Source organism: Cherax quadricarinatus, chromosome 60, assembly GCF_038502225.1.
Source record: "Cherax quadricarinatus isolate ZL_2023a chromosome 60, ASM3850222v1, whole genome shotgun sequence".
Classification (NCBI taxonomy): domain Eukaryota; kingdom Metazoa; phylum Arthropoda; class Malacostraca; order Decapoda; family Parastacidae; genus Cherax; species Cherax quadricarinatus.
The window spans coordinates 18,918,597-18,936,023 of NC_091351.1; the positions used below are offsets into that span (position 1 = coordinate 18,918,597).

General features: G+C 39.8%; 1 protein-coding gene across 5 annotated transcripts in view; it reads right to left on the minus strand.

Moving 5' to 3' along the window:
* Positions 1-17,427, minus strand: part of LOC128702205 (mitochondrial glutamate carrier 1) — a 205,336-nt gene that overhangs the window by 61,937 nt on the left and 125,972 nt on the right. The window lies entirely within an intron of this gene.

Genomic DNA, 17,427 nt, shown 5'->3' on the forward strand with positions numbered 1-17,427 from the left:
ACCCTCCAGTCTATTTTATAGGTTTTTAATAGGCCTAAATTAATTATTGTGACACCATCATCCATGACCAATCATTCCTGGTCATATATTATTATTCAAGAAATAGAATAAATCTATTTTTGTGTTATTATGAACTCTAAATAAAATGCAAATGTAATATAGAAGAGGCCTGGGGATGTGATTAACGAACAGAGGAAATGTTGTAGTGCCAGGAATGTCTACATTGTTATTCTTGGACTATTTTTAAATGGGTATTTTTTTTAATTTTGTGTAAAATTGGCCAAATTACTGACTTTTGTGTGCTTTATAGAGAAGTTGAAATAGATGAATGGGTGACTTTTTGTGCACAAAATAGCTAAAAATTTGGTTGATTAGAACAATTGAATTAACATAAAAATAGGACTCAAAGTGGACAAAATTGTGGAGAATGTTAACTTTGCACCTGCATAATTCTGTAAGTTTTCCATCAAATTTTGCATTTTTGGTGTCATTACCTTCAGAAAAAGATTCTCTATCATTTCCAAAGAAAAAATATTAAAAAAAAAAAAGAAAAATGTGGATGCTGGGAGCAATATTAATACACAAATGTATAAATTAAAAATATACACAGAATAAAAGTAATTCTAATAAATCTAACACAATACAAAAAGTTGAATAAGAGAGTATATAATACATGACAATAAGAAATGTTAATGGAGTTAAATTCCAACTAAGTAATGTTCTTTTTTCTTTACATCAATAAAGTGACATTTATTATAATAAAGTAAAAGGCAGATGTAATAATTATGTTCAGTAACAAGATTCAGTACATTATTATTATAATAAAAAAGAAGCGCTAAGCCACAAGGACTATACAGCAAGATTCAGTACAGTATATTGAAGCACAGAAGCTCGCATGGAGAAACCAACAAAAACAGAGGACATTCCCAACTAGAGACGAGGTAAATGATGTATATATAGTGTTGAGACAAACAGTTTTGAACTTAGTAAGAATGTTGCAATTTTCCAGTTCATCTGTTAATTTATTCCACATCTTCAACCCTTTAATCTGAATAGAATTTCTGTGTAATCAACCATGAAAGATATCAAAGAAGTATTTGTTTCTGGTGTGGTGACCATATGTTCAGTAACAATTTTATGGGTACTGCCCGAGCTCAGCATCAGTATTACCATGAAATGTTTTCAATATAACGACTGTAGAGAGAATGGAACAAAACAGAATGACTTCAAGAGTGTATAAATCTGTAGTGGAGGGAAGGCGGGGTAGGGGTCGGCCTAGGAAGGGTTGGAGGGAGCGGGTAAAGGAGGTTTTGTGCGCGAGGAGCTTGGACTTCCAGCAAGCGTGCATGAGCATATTTGATAGGAGTGAATGGAGACAAATGGTTTTTAATACTTGTTGGAGTGTGAGCAAAGTAACATTTATGAAAGGATTCAGGGAAACCGGCAGGCCGGACTTGAGTCCTGGAGATGGGAAGTAGTGTCTACACTCTGAAGGAGGGGTGTTAATGTTGCAGTTTTATAACTGTAGTGTAAAGCACCCCTTTGGCAAGACAGTGATGCAGTGAATGATGATGAAAGTTTTTCTTTTTTGGGCCACCCTGCCTTGGTGGGAATCGGCCAATGTGTTAATAAAAAAAAACATTAACGAATGAACTGTAATAAGAATGAACTGCATTTATATTTAGTAGGTTTAGAGACTTTTAAGGGCATAATGCATTGCCTATTGGTAGAATTTATGATTGTTCTGAGAGCTCACTTCCACTGAGTTACAACTGGTTTGAAGTGAGTAGCCAAAGTGGATCCCCAGACAGAGACTCCATGTGTGAAGTATGACTACATGTGTGAGCTATGAGTACAAGTGTAAGTTATGGGTACATGGAAAAGTAGATTACTGTGTTAGGAAAGTGGACTGCTACCCAAGTATCATAGACTCTAATACACGTCTCTAACTGTGAACATGGTTCATTCCCCCCCTCCCCAAAAAATTATATGGAATGTAATTTGATACTGAGGTTGAGTTTGTTGGTAATCATATATGTGGACCTTACTTTTAAGTTTATTATTCACTATGGTGTTTACTGACATGGAATCTGAACCTGATACTACCTTGGGAGGCACCTAGGTTTATGGGTAGGGTACTGGATCAGGTTTTATTTATGGTTAGATGGTGTTGTCTGTTAATGAGGTAGGACTGGAAATTAACATGTAACTGTGTTGTGTGAGCAGGGGCAGATCTACTATGAAACTAATGAAGCTTCAGGGCCCCTAATCCCAGGGGCCCCAGAAGCAACTTTAGTCCACATTGCGTAAAAATTTTTGGGTCTACTATACGAGAAGGGGTTGCAAAGGGGTCCCCATAACTGTTCAAGCTTCAGGGCTCCAAAAATGTAGATCTGCCACTATCTGAGTCCAAAGTGATTAAACTAATGTAAGAGAGTGCAGTGGTCAATAACAAAATCATTTAGCAGAGTAATGAAAAGCCCGACAGGGTATACATTTCTCTTAAGTGTTGAGTCAAATGTGTTGAGCATTCTTATTATTGCATCAATAGTACAGTACTTGTTTTGGTCTGAACCCAAATTGACAAGGAGTAAGTATGTTGTGCTTGGTCAGGGAGGTGTACAGTTGTTTGTGGATTAATTTCTCAAATGTTTTTCATAGTGCTGAAAGCTTGAAGATTGGTCTGTAGTTACACCTACCATCCGACTTATGACCAAGTTCGGTTCCGAGAAACCGGTCGTAAGTCGAAATGGACTCAAGTCGAACTTTACTACTGAATATCAACATCACATTTTTGTAATGACTATATTTTGTTTTATTTTGGTATTTCATGTTTTACTTCACTTTTTATGCTGTTAGTACTGTATTTTATACTGTAAGGTTTAGGATAAACACTGTGTACAACACAAATAGTTGTTTATTTCCCAGAAATTTGGCAAAAAAAAACACGGTCATAAGTTGAGCAGGTCGTAAGTCGGATGGTAGGTGTATTAACATCAGCGGAATCACTACCTTTGTAAACAGGTGTTATTCTGGCTCTTTTGAGAACATCTGGAAAGACTGGAGATAATACTAGTGCAGCTTCCTTGTGGATTATTATTGTATCTTATTTGAACAATTAAGAATATTTTTAAGAGCTTTTATTACTGATGTTATCTCTGCAAGGCTGGTGGGAGCCAAGAAAAAAGAATTAAGATAATTGCTTGTGAGGTAGGTACTTGTGTTAATATGAACTTCTACAATGTACTCTGCAAAATTAGTTCCTACTGTAATAAAGAAGTTATTCAGCTCACTCACAGTATCAATAGTTGAGAGTGGGGAAAGTCATTTGTTTTTTATTACAATCATTACTAAGCACTAAACCCACATGGGTCATTTGTTTTCGAGGTTTAATGTTTACTCTTTAAACAAGTTTTAAACTTAGAATTTGGACCAGTGTTCTCCAAGACTGTTTATATCTTCCTTGGAATTATTAAATCTAATGGAATAGTAGTCTTGTTTGTACATATTTTCTGATAATACTTGTGAGGGTTGCCGAGTATTTCTTGTCTATTTGTTTCAAGATGAGTCCTAATCTATACTTCATCTTGTTACTATGTTTCTTGTCAACTGATCAGAGTAAGCCTTTTGTGAGCCATGGATTCTAATTAATATTCAGATCTCTTTCCCACCAAGTATGTTTCATGGCTGCAGTGAGTTTGTAAACTGAAGCATCATTATGGAACCTAAAAGTGATATGTTTGATTCTGAGTGGACACTTTGTGATCTTCTTTATTAGATATGAAAGGTAGATATCCATTGTTCTATTAATGCTTATATTTGTACTTTGGGACACTGTTGTATTGGTCCAGATATGATCAAGGGCAGCAGCAGATGTTTTAGTGATTCTTTGTGGATTTAAGATTAAGATTCTTTATTTTGGTATGATACAATGTTTGTACAGAGGTGAATAATGGTATCAGAAGGCAGGAATGCATTTCATCAAGGAAACCTGACACTTGCAGTTATTTATTTGGAAGAGGTTTATATTTAAGTCAAAAGGCAATTATCAGGTGATTTTTATTATGCTGCTTATTATCATGTTTCTTAGGTTATCACTGAAACTTTGAAAGTTTGTTGGGGGTAAACTGTAAATTTCACCAATTGTTATTGGATCTGTATCATTGATTTTAAATTAAGCACATATATTCATCATATTCCATACTGACATTTATAATATTCACACAGTTGAATTTACTATCATAGTTTACAGTTGTACCACCATCCACCTTGTTCGACCTACAGTTATGGATAATTATGTAACAAGGTACGTACACACTTTAGCCAGATCTCGGTTAATATAAAAGAAAAATTGTATTTAGAGATTCAAGTACTGTAATGCTGTATTGTCATTTGTTTGCTTAGTAACCTACCTAGTGATGTAACAGAAAAATGGTTGCAGAAAAGCTAAGGTAATTTTATATTTTATGAAATTATTAATATTAAAATACAACATACAACAATAAGTTGTCTAGTCACAAGAAAATTCTATCACTGATGATAGTAACTGCAGTGTGGAGTATAAACTGGTGCAAGCAACCCTACCACATACAAGTGACACATGCAAGTAATACTCCATCATGAAGTGCTCACTAATTATATAGATAAAGAGCATAGGCTCACCAGGAAAAAATAACACAGGAATGTAAACATATCACCAGGCTTTGGGGAAGGGGACACAACGCCAGCACCTTGGTACAGGAAGGTCAAGACAAGACAAATTGAGATAGAAAATCTGTGCTATATTTAAATTGTTTAACTAATATAAGACTCAATAGCATAAGTTTGGTTTAATGAATGTTGAAAATTGTCCTAACTTAATAATTCTAAATCTCAAATTAGATCAGAATTTATAAAAAATCTAGTGTTACATGATTTATATTTAAAACTTATGCTTAAGGGATAAAAGGACTGTTACATTTAATCCTTAAACTGTGGTAGACGAAGTAAAAAAAAAAAAGTGGTGGTGGTGGTAATGTGACAGAATTTTGAAAAATTTAAATAATTTTTGTCTTATCATTTTAAAGGGTTTGTCTAAGAAGAAGAACAAAAAATACAAATTTGATCAAAACTTACATATTTATGGAATAAAGTTGATGGAAAATGACCCCATCATGATAATATTATTGTGAGTACAGCAATTAATATCTTGTTTCATATTGCTTTGAAAAAATTGCTTATTTTTTTCAAATTTTCAGTTTGTTTTAATGTCTAAGACTATATAATGACATATCATAGTTGTTGTTAAAACTGTGTTTCCTTATTTCTAACAACTGATATTGAGTTTCAACTGTGTAGAAGGAACTACAGTAAACCCTCTATTAATGGACTGTTATTAGGTTAGACACATATGCAACAGTTAGACAACTTTATTCCAAAACGTTTCGCCTACACAGTAGGCATCTTCAGTCGAATACAGAAAGTAGGCGAAACGTTTCAGAATAAAGTTGTCTAACTGTTGCATATGTGTCTAACCTAACAACCTGTTGGTATTGTATACCATTTTGATGTTCATTAATGGACTAACTGGGGGAGCGGGTGACCAGTAATGACAACTGTGGTGGATAGAGGAGCAATTATTTTGCTGAGATTGTAAGAATAATGAAGAATTCTGTCTGTTGTTTCCAAATCTGTTGACACAGTGGGTTTTGTTCAGAAATTTCTAAGTCCACTGAATGGAGGTCTACTAAATGGAAGTTTGTTAAATGAAGGGTATTATAACAAGTGTTTCAGTGTGGAATGTTCCTTAAAACATGAAGATACGCACTGCCATACACACAACCTATCTTGAGTGATAGGTCAACTGGTGGTCCCAGACCTGCTGCTGGTGTCATGTACTGCTGGCAGGGTAGCTGCTGGTGTCATGTAGTGTTGGCAGGGTAGCTGCTGGTGTCATGTACTGCTGGCAGGGTAGCTGCTGGTGTCATGTAGTGTTGGCAGGGTAGCTGCTGGTGTCATGTAGTGTTGGCAGGGTAGCTGCTGGTGTCATGTAGTGTTGGCAGGGTAGCTGCTGGTGTCATGTACTGCTGGCAGGGTAGCTGCTGGTGTCATGTACTGCTGGCAGGGTAGCTGCTGGTGTCATGTAGTGTTGGCAGGGTAGGTGGTGTCATGCAGTGTTGGCAGGGTAGCTACTGGTGTCATGTAATGCTGGCAGGGTAGCTGCTGGTGTCATGTAGTGCTGGCAGGGTAGCTGGTGTCATGTAGTGTTGGCAGGGTAGCTGGTGGTGTCATGTAGTGCTGGCAGGGTAGCTGGTGGTGTCATGTAGTGTTGGCAGGGTAGGTGGTGTCATGTAGTGTTGGCAGGGTAGCTGGTGGTGTCATGTAGTGCTGGCAGAGTAGCTGGTGGTGTCATGTAGTTTAGGCAGGGTAGGTGGTGTCATGCAGTGTTGGCAGGGTAGCTACTGGTGTCATGTAATGCTGGCAGGGTAGCTGCTGGTGTCATGTAGTGTTGGAAGGGTAGCTGCTGGTGTCATGTAATGTTGGCAGAGTAGCTGTTGGTGTCATGTAGTTTAGGCAGGGTAGGTGGTGTCATGCAGTGTTGGCAGGGTAGCTGCTGGTGTCATGTAGTGCTGGCAGGGTAGCTGGTGTCATGTAGTGCTGGCAGGGTAGCTGCTGGTGTCATGTAGTGCTGGCAGGGTAGCTGCTGGTGTCATGTAGTGTTGGCAGGGTAGCTGGTGGTGTCATGTAGTGCTGGCAGGGTAGCTGGTGGTGTCATGTAGTGTTGGCAAAGTAGCTGGTGGTGTCATGTAGTTTTGGCAGGGTAGGTGGTGTCATGTAGTTTTGGCAGGGTAGCTGGTGTCATGTAGTGTTGGCAGGATAGCTGGTGCCACATATGATGTTGGGAAAGCAGTTGGTGTCATAATTGGTGTTGGCAGGGCAGCTGGTGCCACAACTGCTATTGGTAGAGCATCAGGTGGAGTCATATGTCCAGTTGGCAGGGCAACTAGTGTTGTCCAGATAACTGGTGTTGTCAAAATTTGTCTTGACAGTGCAACTAGTGGTGTTATATGTGGTGTTGGCAAGACAACTGGTGGTACCAGGGGCGCTGATGGTACCATGCGTGATGTTGGCAAGACAACAAGTGGTACCAGGGGCACTTGTGGTATCATGTGTGATGTTGGTAAGACAACTGGTGGTACCAGGGGCACTGATGGTACCATGTGTGGTGTTGGAAAGACAACTGATGGTACCATGTGTGGTGTTGGCAAGACAACTGGTGGTACCAGGGGCACTGATGGTACTATGTGTGGTGATGGCAAGACAACTGGTGGTATCATGTGTGGTGTTGGCAAGACAACTGATGGTACCAGGGGCACTGATGGTACCATGTGTGGTGTTGGCAAGACAACTGGTGGTACCAAGGGCACTGATGGTACTATGTGTGGTGTTGGCAAGACAACTGGTGGTACCAGGGGCACTGATGGCACTGTGTGTGGTGATGGCAAGACAACTGGTGGTACCAGGGGCACTGATGGTACCATGTGTGGTGTTGGCAAGGGTGCTGGGAGTGTAACAGGTGGTGCTGGCAGGGTAACTGTTGGTGTCAGGAGTACTGGTGGCACTCCATGTGGTCTTGGTAGAGTAGTTGGTGATGTAACATGTAGCATTGTCAGTGTTACTGGTGGTGCACCTTGTGGTGTTGCCAGTGTTACTGGAGGTGCACCTTGTGGTGTTGTCAGTGTTACTGGTGGTGCACCTTGTAGTGTGTTACTGGAGGTGCACCTTGTGGTGTTACTGGTGGTGTACACTGTAGTGTTAGTGTTACTGGTGGTGCACTTTGTAGTGTGTTACTGGAGGTGCACCTTGTGGTGTTACTGGTGGTGTACACTGTAATGTCAGTGTTGCTGGAGGTGCACCTTGTGGTGTTACTGGTGGTGCACATTGTAGTGTCAGTGTTACTAGTGGTGCACCTTGTAGTGTTGTCAGTGTTACTAGTGGTGCACCTTGTAGTGTTGTCAGTGTTACTAGTGGTGCACCTTGTAGTGTTGTCAGTGTTACTGGTGGTGCACCTTGTGGTGTTGCCAGTGTTACTGGAGGTGCACCTTGTGGTGTTGTCAGTGTTACTGGTGGTGCACTTTGTAGTGTGTTACTGGAGGTGCACCTTGTGGTGTTACTGGTGGTGCACATTGTAGTGTCAGTGTTACTGGTGGTGCACCTTGTAGTGTTGTCAGTGTTACTGGTGGTGCACCTTGTAGTGTTGTCAGTGTTACTAGTGGTGCACCTTGTAGTGTTGTCAGTGTTACTAGTGGTGCACCTTGCAGTGTTGTCAGTGTTACTGGTGGTGCACCTTGTGGTGTTAGTGGAGGTGCACATTGTGGTGTTAGTGGAGGCACACCTTGTGATGTTACTGTTGGTGAACCTTGTGGTGCTACTGGAGGTGCACCTTGTGATGTTACTGGTGGTGAACGTTGTAGTGCTACTGGAGGTGCACCTTGTGATGTTACTGGAGGTGCACCTTGTGGTGCTACTAGAGGTGCACCATGTGGAATGTTTACATTTCATATTAGAATTACACTGATGACTGTGACATGACTCAGCCAGACATTGTAGTAATTTACCCTTTCTTCTTTCCCCCTGTTGACCCAGCAGCTAGTGATATTTTACTTTGGACTCAGGAGGTGCCTGACTACCAAAATTGTGGTAATCAGCAAATCTGAAAACAGGGAAAAATGAGGCATATGAAGTAAGTTATACCTATCCTGGTCCCATGTACAGCTTGTGTCCAAACATTATCTCTCGGTCCACAGAAGGATCTGAACCTGCAAACATGGCATGAGAGTACACAGTACTTTATCCACACAGCCAGAGTCTACCTGTGTGGATATAATACTATGTACTCTGATGCTGAGTTTGGAGGTTTGAATCGTACTGAGGACAGAGATAATGTCTAAATAATTTCACGTGTTTGCAAATTGTTTATCACAGCTTGTCATACACAGTTTAAGGGTTAAATAAGCTTCAAAGAGGAGGGTCATGAACATAAATGCAAATAGGGTTGTGTGTTACAAAATGATCATTACCAGTAATCTTGTTCTCTGCCTTTGATTCCTTGTTACCTCTGGAAACTCTTTATCCTTGAGTGGATGGCCTCAAGCACACACTTTCCCCACACTGCAAATGCCTTCAATTATTAAAGACTCTTGTAAAAGAACCTGAAACATTTCTCAGAGAATTCCATATTCTGGTCTGGCTATCTTAACATATGCAGTAATCACTATTTCCATGAACTAAATAATAATATCAGAAAAGAATTAGACATCAATCTACAAGCAGACACACATGAGAACTGTGTTTCACCACATCAGCTGTTTCCCACCATGGTAAGGTGGCTCAAAGTAGCACAATCATCATTATTCATTCAATAGTTGTCTTTCCAGAAGTACATGGACACCATAATTTAAATGACACTCCAAATCATGACATACCTATGAATCCCTTAGAGTGGAAACATTGTACTTCCTACCTCCTGGACACAAGCTAACCAGTTTCCTGGAATCCATTCATAAATGTTACCTTCCTCAGTGATACTCCAACACATGCACATAAAAATAACAACAACAACAACAACAACAATAATAATACAGTGGACCCCCGGTTAACGATTTTAATCCGTGCAAGAGGGCTCATCGTTATGCGAAATAATCGTTATGCGAATGAATTTTCCCCATAAGAAATAATGGAAATAAAATTAATCCGTGCAAGACGCCCAAAAGTATGAAAAAAATTTTTTTTTACCACATGAAATGTTAATTTTAATACACACAAACTGAAAAAGGCATGCACAATTACATGACACCTTACTTTTATTGAAGATCTGGTGATGATTGATGGGATGGGAGGAGGGGAGAGCATTATCTTCTTACTGTTTAGAAGGGGAATCCCCTTCCATTAGGACTTGAGGTAGCAAGTCCTTTTCTGGGGTTACTTCCCTTCTTCTTTTAATGCCACTAGGACCAGCTTGAGAGTCACTGGACCTCTGTCGCACAACAAATCTGTCCATAGAGCTCTGTACCTCCCGTTCCTTCAAGACTTTCCTAAAATGGGCCATAACATTGTCATTGAAATAGTCACAAGCACGGCTTGCAACAGCTGTGTCAGGGTGATTTTCATCTATAAAGGTTTGCAGTTCAACCCACTCTGCACACATTTCCTTAATCTTTGAAGTAGGCACAATGGATTCCACAACTGGCATAGGCTTCTCAGGGTTAGCCCCAAACCCTTCAAAATCTTTCTTAATTTCCATACTAATTCCCACCCTTTTTACCACAGGGTTGGCACTAGAAGCTTTCTTGGGGCCCATGGTCACTTATTTTCCACAAACAGCACCGAAAACACTGTAATAATACGAAATATTCCGAGTGTATGCTTGGATGTTACCGCGGAGGCTGGCTGGTAAACAATGGGACGGCCGGCACATGTGAGGGCACATTGGACGCGTCTCGGACGAAAATCGGTATGCGGGTTTTTAATCGGTATGCGGGGCAAAAATTTTGCGATAAAAGTAATCGTTATGCGGAAAAATCGCTATGCGATGCCATCGTTATGCGGGGGTCCACTGTAATAATAATAATAATAATAATAATAATAATAATAATAATAACAATAATAATACCTAGGTAGTAGGTTGGTAGACAGCAACTGCCCAGGGAGGTACTACCGTCCTGCCAAGTGAGTGTAAAACGAAAGCCTGTAATTGTTTTACATGATGGTAGGATTGCTGGTGTCCATTTTTCTGTCTCGTAAACATGTAAGATTTCAGGTCACACTACACATACATGTACAAGCATATATATATGTACACACCCCTCTGGGTTTTCTTCTATTTTCTTACTAATTCTTGTTCTTGTTTATTTCCTGTTCTCTCCATGGGGAAGTGGAACATAATTCTTCCTCCGTAAGCCATGCGTGTTGTAAGAGGCGACTAAAATGCCGGGAGCAAGGAGCTAGTAACCCCTTCTCCTGTATACAGTATATTACTAAATGTAAAAGGAGAAGCTTTTGTTTTTCCTTTTCGGCCACCCCGCCTCGGTGGGATACGGCCGGTGTGTTGAAAGAAAGAACAATAATAATAATAATAATAATAATAATAATAATAATAATAATAATAATAATAATAATAATAATAATAATAATAACAATAACAATAATAATAATAATCTTTATTTCTACAAGTTTGTGGATGAATGGTTCAGAGAACCGACATGTTGTTGAATCAGACACATGTGCAACTCTTGGGTATCTTTATTGAGGAAACGTTTCGCCACACAGTGGCTTCATCAGTCCATACGTAGGAGAAACTTGAAGAACAGGAGGAGAATGTGAGGTAATCAGTCCCTCAGCCTTGAGTCGATGTGGTCAGTCCATCAATCTTGAATAGAATACGGCATATGAGCGGAGAAGCAGCTTATAAACCATAGACAGGTGAGGGGCAGCAGTCGTAGGTGGTGTCACATTTGTCCTTGGGCACGACCTACTTCCACAATGGACAAATATGACACCACCTACGACTGCTGCCCCTCACCTGTCTACGGTTTATAAGCTGCTTCTCCGCTCATATGCCGTATTCTATTCAAGATTGATGGACTGACCACATCGACTCTAGGCTGAGGGACTGATTACCTCATTCTCCTCCTGTTCTTCAAGTTTCTCCTTTGTATGGACTGATGAAGCCACTGTGTGGCGAAACGTTTCCTCAATAAAGATACCCAAGAGTTGCACATGTGTCTAATTCAACATTTCTACAAGTACATGTACAATATATACAGATCTAGTTGACATCAATGACACTACATAGGAAGCCCCTTGTTATATAGAGCATTTTGGGCAAATTAGGTTAATTTTGTCCCCAGGATGCAACCCACACCAGTTGGCTAACACCCAGGTACAAGCAGGTCCTGCTTTACAGTGCTTTGTTTTACAGTGCTTCACTGATGCAGCGGTTTTCAATTATACCCATTATATAGGCTAAGGAAGAAAATATTTTAAGGTAAGTAATGTGTGTACAGTACATGAATTTTTTAGACCTAGCTCTACTGCTCATATAGTCTATGATAGTGTAAACATTTTATCAGGCTGTTATATGCATTGGAAAGTGAAAAAAGGCTGTTTGGCTTTACAGCAATTTCTGCTTTACAGCAGAAGCCCAGAACCTAACCTGCTGTGTAAGTGGGGCCCTCCTGTATGTATTTACTGCTAGGTGAACAGGGACAGCAAGTGTCTTAAGGAAACATGCCCTAATGTTTCCACTCATACTGGGGATCAAACCACTTACCTCAATATTGGTGTGAGCTGAGTGCGCTAGCAACCGAGCTACAGGACACCGTATAATGCTCAATCCCACACCATTCAGAACCTCTTACATTCCCTCCCTCCAATCTATCCAGGAAAAACCCATACTCCCCCTCTTGTTCCCCCTGGATAACACACCCTCTTGATCTGCTTATTCTTTGTGAACTTTCGAAGTAACAAAACCATCTCACCAACCCTTCCTCCACTTTCTGAATCACTACTTTCATACCCTTACACCATATAATACGGTGGTTCAAGGCTACCGCCTGGAGAGGGAATCGCAGAAGAAACAGCACCAAGAATAACAATAAAGCACTTAGGAATCTATAATCCAGCCTGTCTACTCAGCAGGATGCTGGTGCATCATCACCTTCCCTCACCACCACACCCTGGGGCTAGACACCAACACCACCACCAAACATGGTCGATGACTCCCCTTCCCAGGCTTCACCGCCCTTGCTGACCTCAGAGATATTACCAATGATCCTGAAGTGCTAAAAACCATACAACTACTAAAAATACAAGTCTTCATACATCACTGGAAAAAACACGAATCGAGGACGGCTAACCTTCAGGACAAGACCCTAGAAGTTGAACAAAAAGTTATGACATGTGGAACAAGTGACTTCAGCAAGACTCTACAAACAACTATAGCCAAACATACCAAACAAATAACAACACTAAACACCAAGGTTGAAGAATCTGTCCAGGACTGAATGAACAACATGAACACCCAGCTGAATGCCTACCTATAAAATCACGATGATAAAATTGACCAGGAAAAGTAATCTGATGCAGTTATTGCTAACAGCACTCTCTTCATCAGTGACATACACCAAACAAACTGCATGGACACCACACTTAAGATCATCAAAGACAAGCTACAAATGATTGTAACAGCTGACAAAGTTAAGGAGGCCCTTTGTTCTTCTTTCAATGCACCGGCCATATCCCACTGAAGCAGGGTAGCCCAAAAAAGAAAAACAAAAGTTCTCTTTATAAATTTAGTAATGTATACAGGAGAAGGGGTTACTAGCCCCTTGCTCCTGGCATTTTAGTCGCCTCTTGACACGCATGGCTTAGGGAGGAAGAATTCTATTCCACTTCCCCATGGAGTATTGTTATTATTATTTATATTGAGCACAAGAAACTCCCCAATAAACTTTTTCAACTACCCAGTGATCAGAAATTGGTAACATGGCCAATTTTCACACAAATGTCAAAATACAATGTATTCCAATTTCAAAATAGGGTCCAGAATAAACAGTTCAGGCATTCCTGGCACTAAAATAACATTTCCTCTGTTCATTAGTTATGTTTCCAGGCTTTACACATGAATTCCATTTTCATTTTTTATTCACACCAAAAAAATAGAAGATTAACTGTTATGCAATATTGTAATAATTGTATAAATAATATCAGCATATTCATGAATGTATATTAGACCCACAAGTTGGCATGAAAAATGAAAATGAAAATGTTTATTTCCTTGCAAAGCTTACAATGTGTGGTTTACATAATATTTTATTTATTAACACACTGGCCGATTCCCAAGGCAGGGTGGCCCGAAAAAGAAAAACTTTCACCATCATTCACTCCATCACTGTCTTGCCAGAAGGGTGCTTTACACTACAGTTTTTAAACTGCAACATTAACACCCCTCCTTCAGAGTGCAGGCACTGTACTTCCCATCTCCAGGACTCAAGTCCAGCCTGCCGGTTTCCCTGAACCCCTTCATAAATGTTACTTTGCTCACACTCCAACAGCACGTCAAGTATTAAAAACCATTTGTCTCCATTCACTCCTATCAAACACGCTCACGCATGCCTGCTGGAAGTCCAAGCCCCTTGCACACAAAACCTCCTTTACCCCCTCCCTCCAACCTTTCCTAGGCCGACCCCTACCCCGCCTTCCTTCCGCTACAGACTGATACACTCTTGAAGTCATTCTGTTTCGCTCCATTCTCTCTCTACATGTTCGAACCACCTCAACAACCCTTCCTCAGCCCTCTGGACAACAGTTTTGGCAATCCTGCACCTCCTCCTAACTTCCAAACTACGAATTCTCTGCATTATATTCACACAACACACTGCCCTCAGACATGACATCTCCACTGCCTCCAGCCTTCTCCTCGCTGCAACATTCATCACCCATGCTTCACACCTACATAAGAGCGTTGGTAAAACTATACTCTCATACATTCCCCTCTTTGCCTCCAAGGACAAAGTTCTTTGTCTCCACAGACTCCTAAGTGCACTGCTCACCCTTTTCCCCTCATCAATTCTATGATTCACCTCATCTTTCATAGACCCATCCGCTGACACGTCCACTCCTAAATATCTGAATACATTCACCTCCTCCATACTCTCCCCCTCCAATCTGATATCCAATCTTTCATCACCTAATCTTTTTGTTATCCTCATAACCTTACTCTTTCCTGTATTCACTTTCAATTTTCTTCTTTTGCACACCCTACCAAATTCATCCACCAATCTCTGCAACTTCTCTTCAGAATCTCCCAAGAGCACAGTGTCATCAGCAAAGAGCAACTGTGACAACTCTCACTTTATGTGTGATTCTTTATCTTTTAACTCCACGCCTCTTGCCAAGACCCTCGCATTTACTTCTCTTACAACCCCATCTATAAATATATCAATCCGTAAACGGTCCAAACGTATATATACATTTTTCCAACATTTGAAAGCATGTAAAAAAAGTAGATCTTCTTTTTGTTTTTTTACATTTGAAAATGTGTAAAAAAACCTTGATCTACTTTTTTTTTTGTTATATTTGAAAATATGTAAAAAACATAGATCTACTTTTGTAGCATTACACACGTGAACGTAGATCTGCTTGGACCGTTTACGGGTTAAACAACCACGGTGACATCACACATCCTTGTCTAAGGCCTACTTTTACTGGGAAATAATCTCTCTCTTTCCTACATACTCTAACTTGAGCCTCACTATCCTCGTAAAAACTCTTCACTGCTTTCAGTAACCTACCTCCTATACCATACACCTGCAACATCTGCCACATTGCCCCCTATCCACCCTGTCATATACCTTTTCCAAATCCATAAATGCCACAAAAACCTCTTTAGCCTTATCTAAATACTGTTCACTTATATGTTTCACTGTAAACACAATAATATAAAATACATAATATAAAATATTAATTACAAAGGAAGCCTCTAGCATGCCTAGGCATTCTGGGCAGACTAAACCTAATTCTTACTCTATATTGACACAGGTTATGGAGCAGTACATTTTAACCCCTTAACTGTACAAATGTAGATCTACGTTCTTACTACTAGCGCTCCAAACATAGATCTACGTTTTATTTTTTCTGCCTTTAAATTTGGTGTGACAGGCCTGAGCAACCTAGACATGAGAGAATGGGTCTACGCACTCAGTGTGCACCATATGAAAAAAATCAGGGACCTCGCGGTACTGCGTGGTAGCACCAGTTAGTTTCAGCTCCATCTTGGGTCAGCATCCTTGCAAACTCTCATGATTCACTCATGCTTCATATTAACACTCTCTTATTCAAGGAAAGTCATATAGAATGTGAATTTAGTGGATTTGAGACCGATGTGGCCACTAATGATCGAGGAATTGGTGAAAATATTAAGCCCTTGAGGGTCCGTACCATAGATCTACAGCTTTATGTTCAGGGTCCAAACCGTAGATTTACGTCATGAGCTCAGCTCACGCTGATAAACTGTGAGCAGTAAATTTTGGCCTTGATATGAGAGAATACATCTATGTGGTATGTGTGCACCATATAAAACAAATCCTGCAGCACATAGTGCATAATGAGAAAAAACTGAGACCGTAATTTTTTATTAAAACAGCGACTTTGCAATGTTTTTCGTATGTTTTTTATAGTTGTATTTGCGATTTCTTGGTCTCATTTGATAGAATGGAAGACATATTACAGAAATAGAGATGATTTTGATTGGTTTTAGTACTGGAAATGGCTTGAAACTGAGCTCAAAGTAGCAGAAATGTTAAATTTTTGCCGATGTTCAAGAGTAAACAAATGACCTTACACGTCTAATACACGCCAGCTGATGGGTCTAATATATGTTCACAAATATGCTGATATTATTTATACAATTATTACAATACTGTATAACAGTAAATCTTCTATTTTTTGGTTTGAATAAAAATTCATTATGTGAATAAAAAATCAAAATGAAACTCATTAGTAAAGCCTGAAAACATAACTAATTAACAGGAATGCCTGCATTGTTTATTCTGGACCCTATTTTAAATAAGCCAAATTACCAATTTACGATCACTTTATTTTGTAGTTGAAACAGTTGACTTGGCGAATTCTTGTGCTCAATCGATAGAATAGAAGTAATACTAGTGAAATACTAAGAATCTGGTAGCCTGGAATAATGTAATCGGGATTCAAAGTGCGCAAAATCACCGATGTGTGAATATTGCAAACACATCAAAATTTGCGAGAGCATAATTTCATCAATTTTCTATCAAATTTCGTACTTTTTGTTTTATTACCCTCAGAAAAAGATTCTCTACCATTTCATAAGAAAAAATAACACAATTGCTTTTTGAAAATTCTTGGACACTGGTGCACCCTTTGAAATTTGGCCTCTGGACCCTGAAAGGGTTAATAACCCAGATGACTCTCAGCCTATCACCTCTGGGGTGGCCAGTGGGGCCATGCCAGACCCTCAGCCAAGCACCTCTGGTGTGGCCATTGTGGTCACACCAGACCCTCGGCTGTAAACACCTCTGGGGTGGCCAGTGTTACAACTCAGAGGCTACTATGCAAGAGAAAATTATCATATTCTGTCCATTTTGGTGAAGAGAGTGAAAGTGATATAAGTGATGACGAGACTGATTTGATGCCCATAGATGATTCGTCAAGTGACAGTGATATACAGGAGGCCCTCCACATTCGCGAGGGTTATGAGATCAAGAACCTTGTGAATCTTTAACATTTGCGAATGTTTGGTGAAGAAATATGATGCAGGGAAATATAATACTGTACTGTAGCATTTGCAAATGTTTTGATATGCAAATATATTGTAGGGAAATATAATAGCATTTACTTAGCCTAACAATA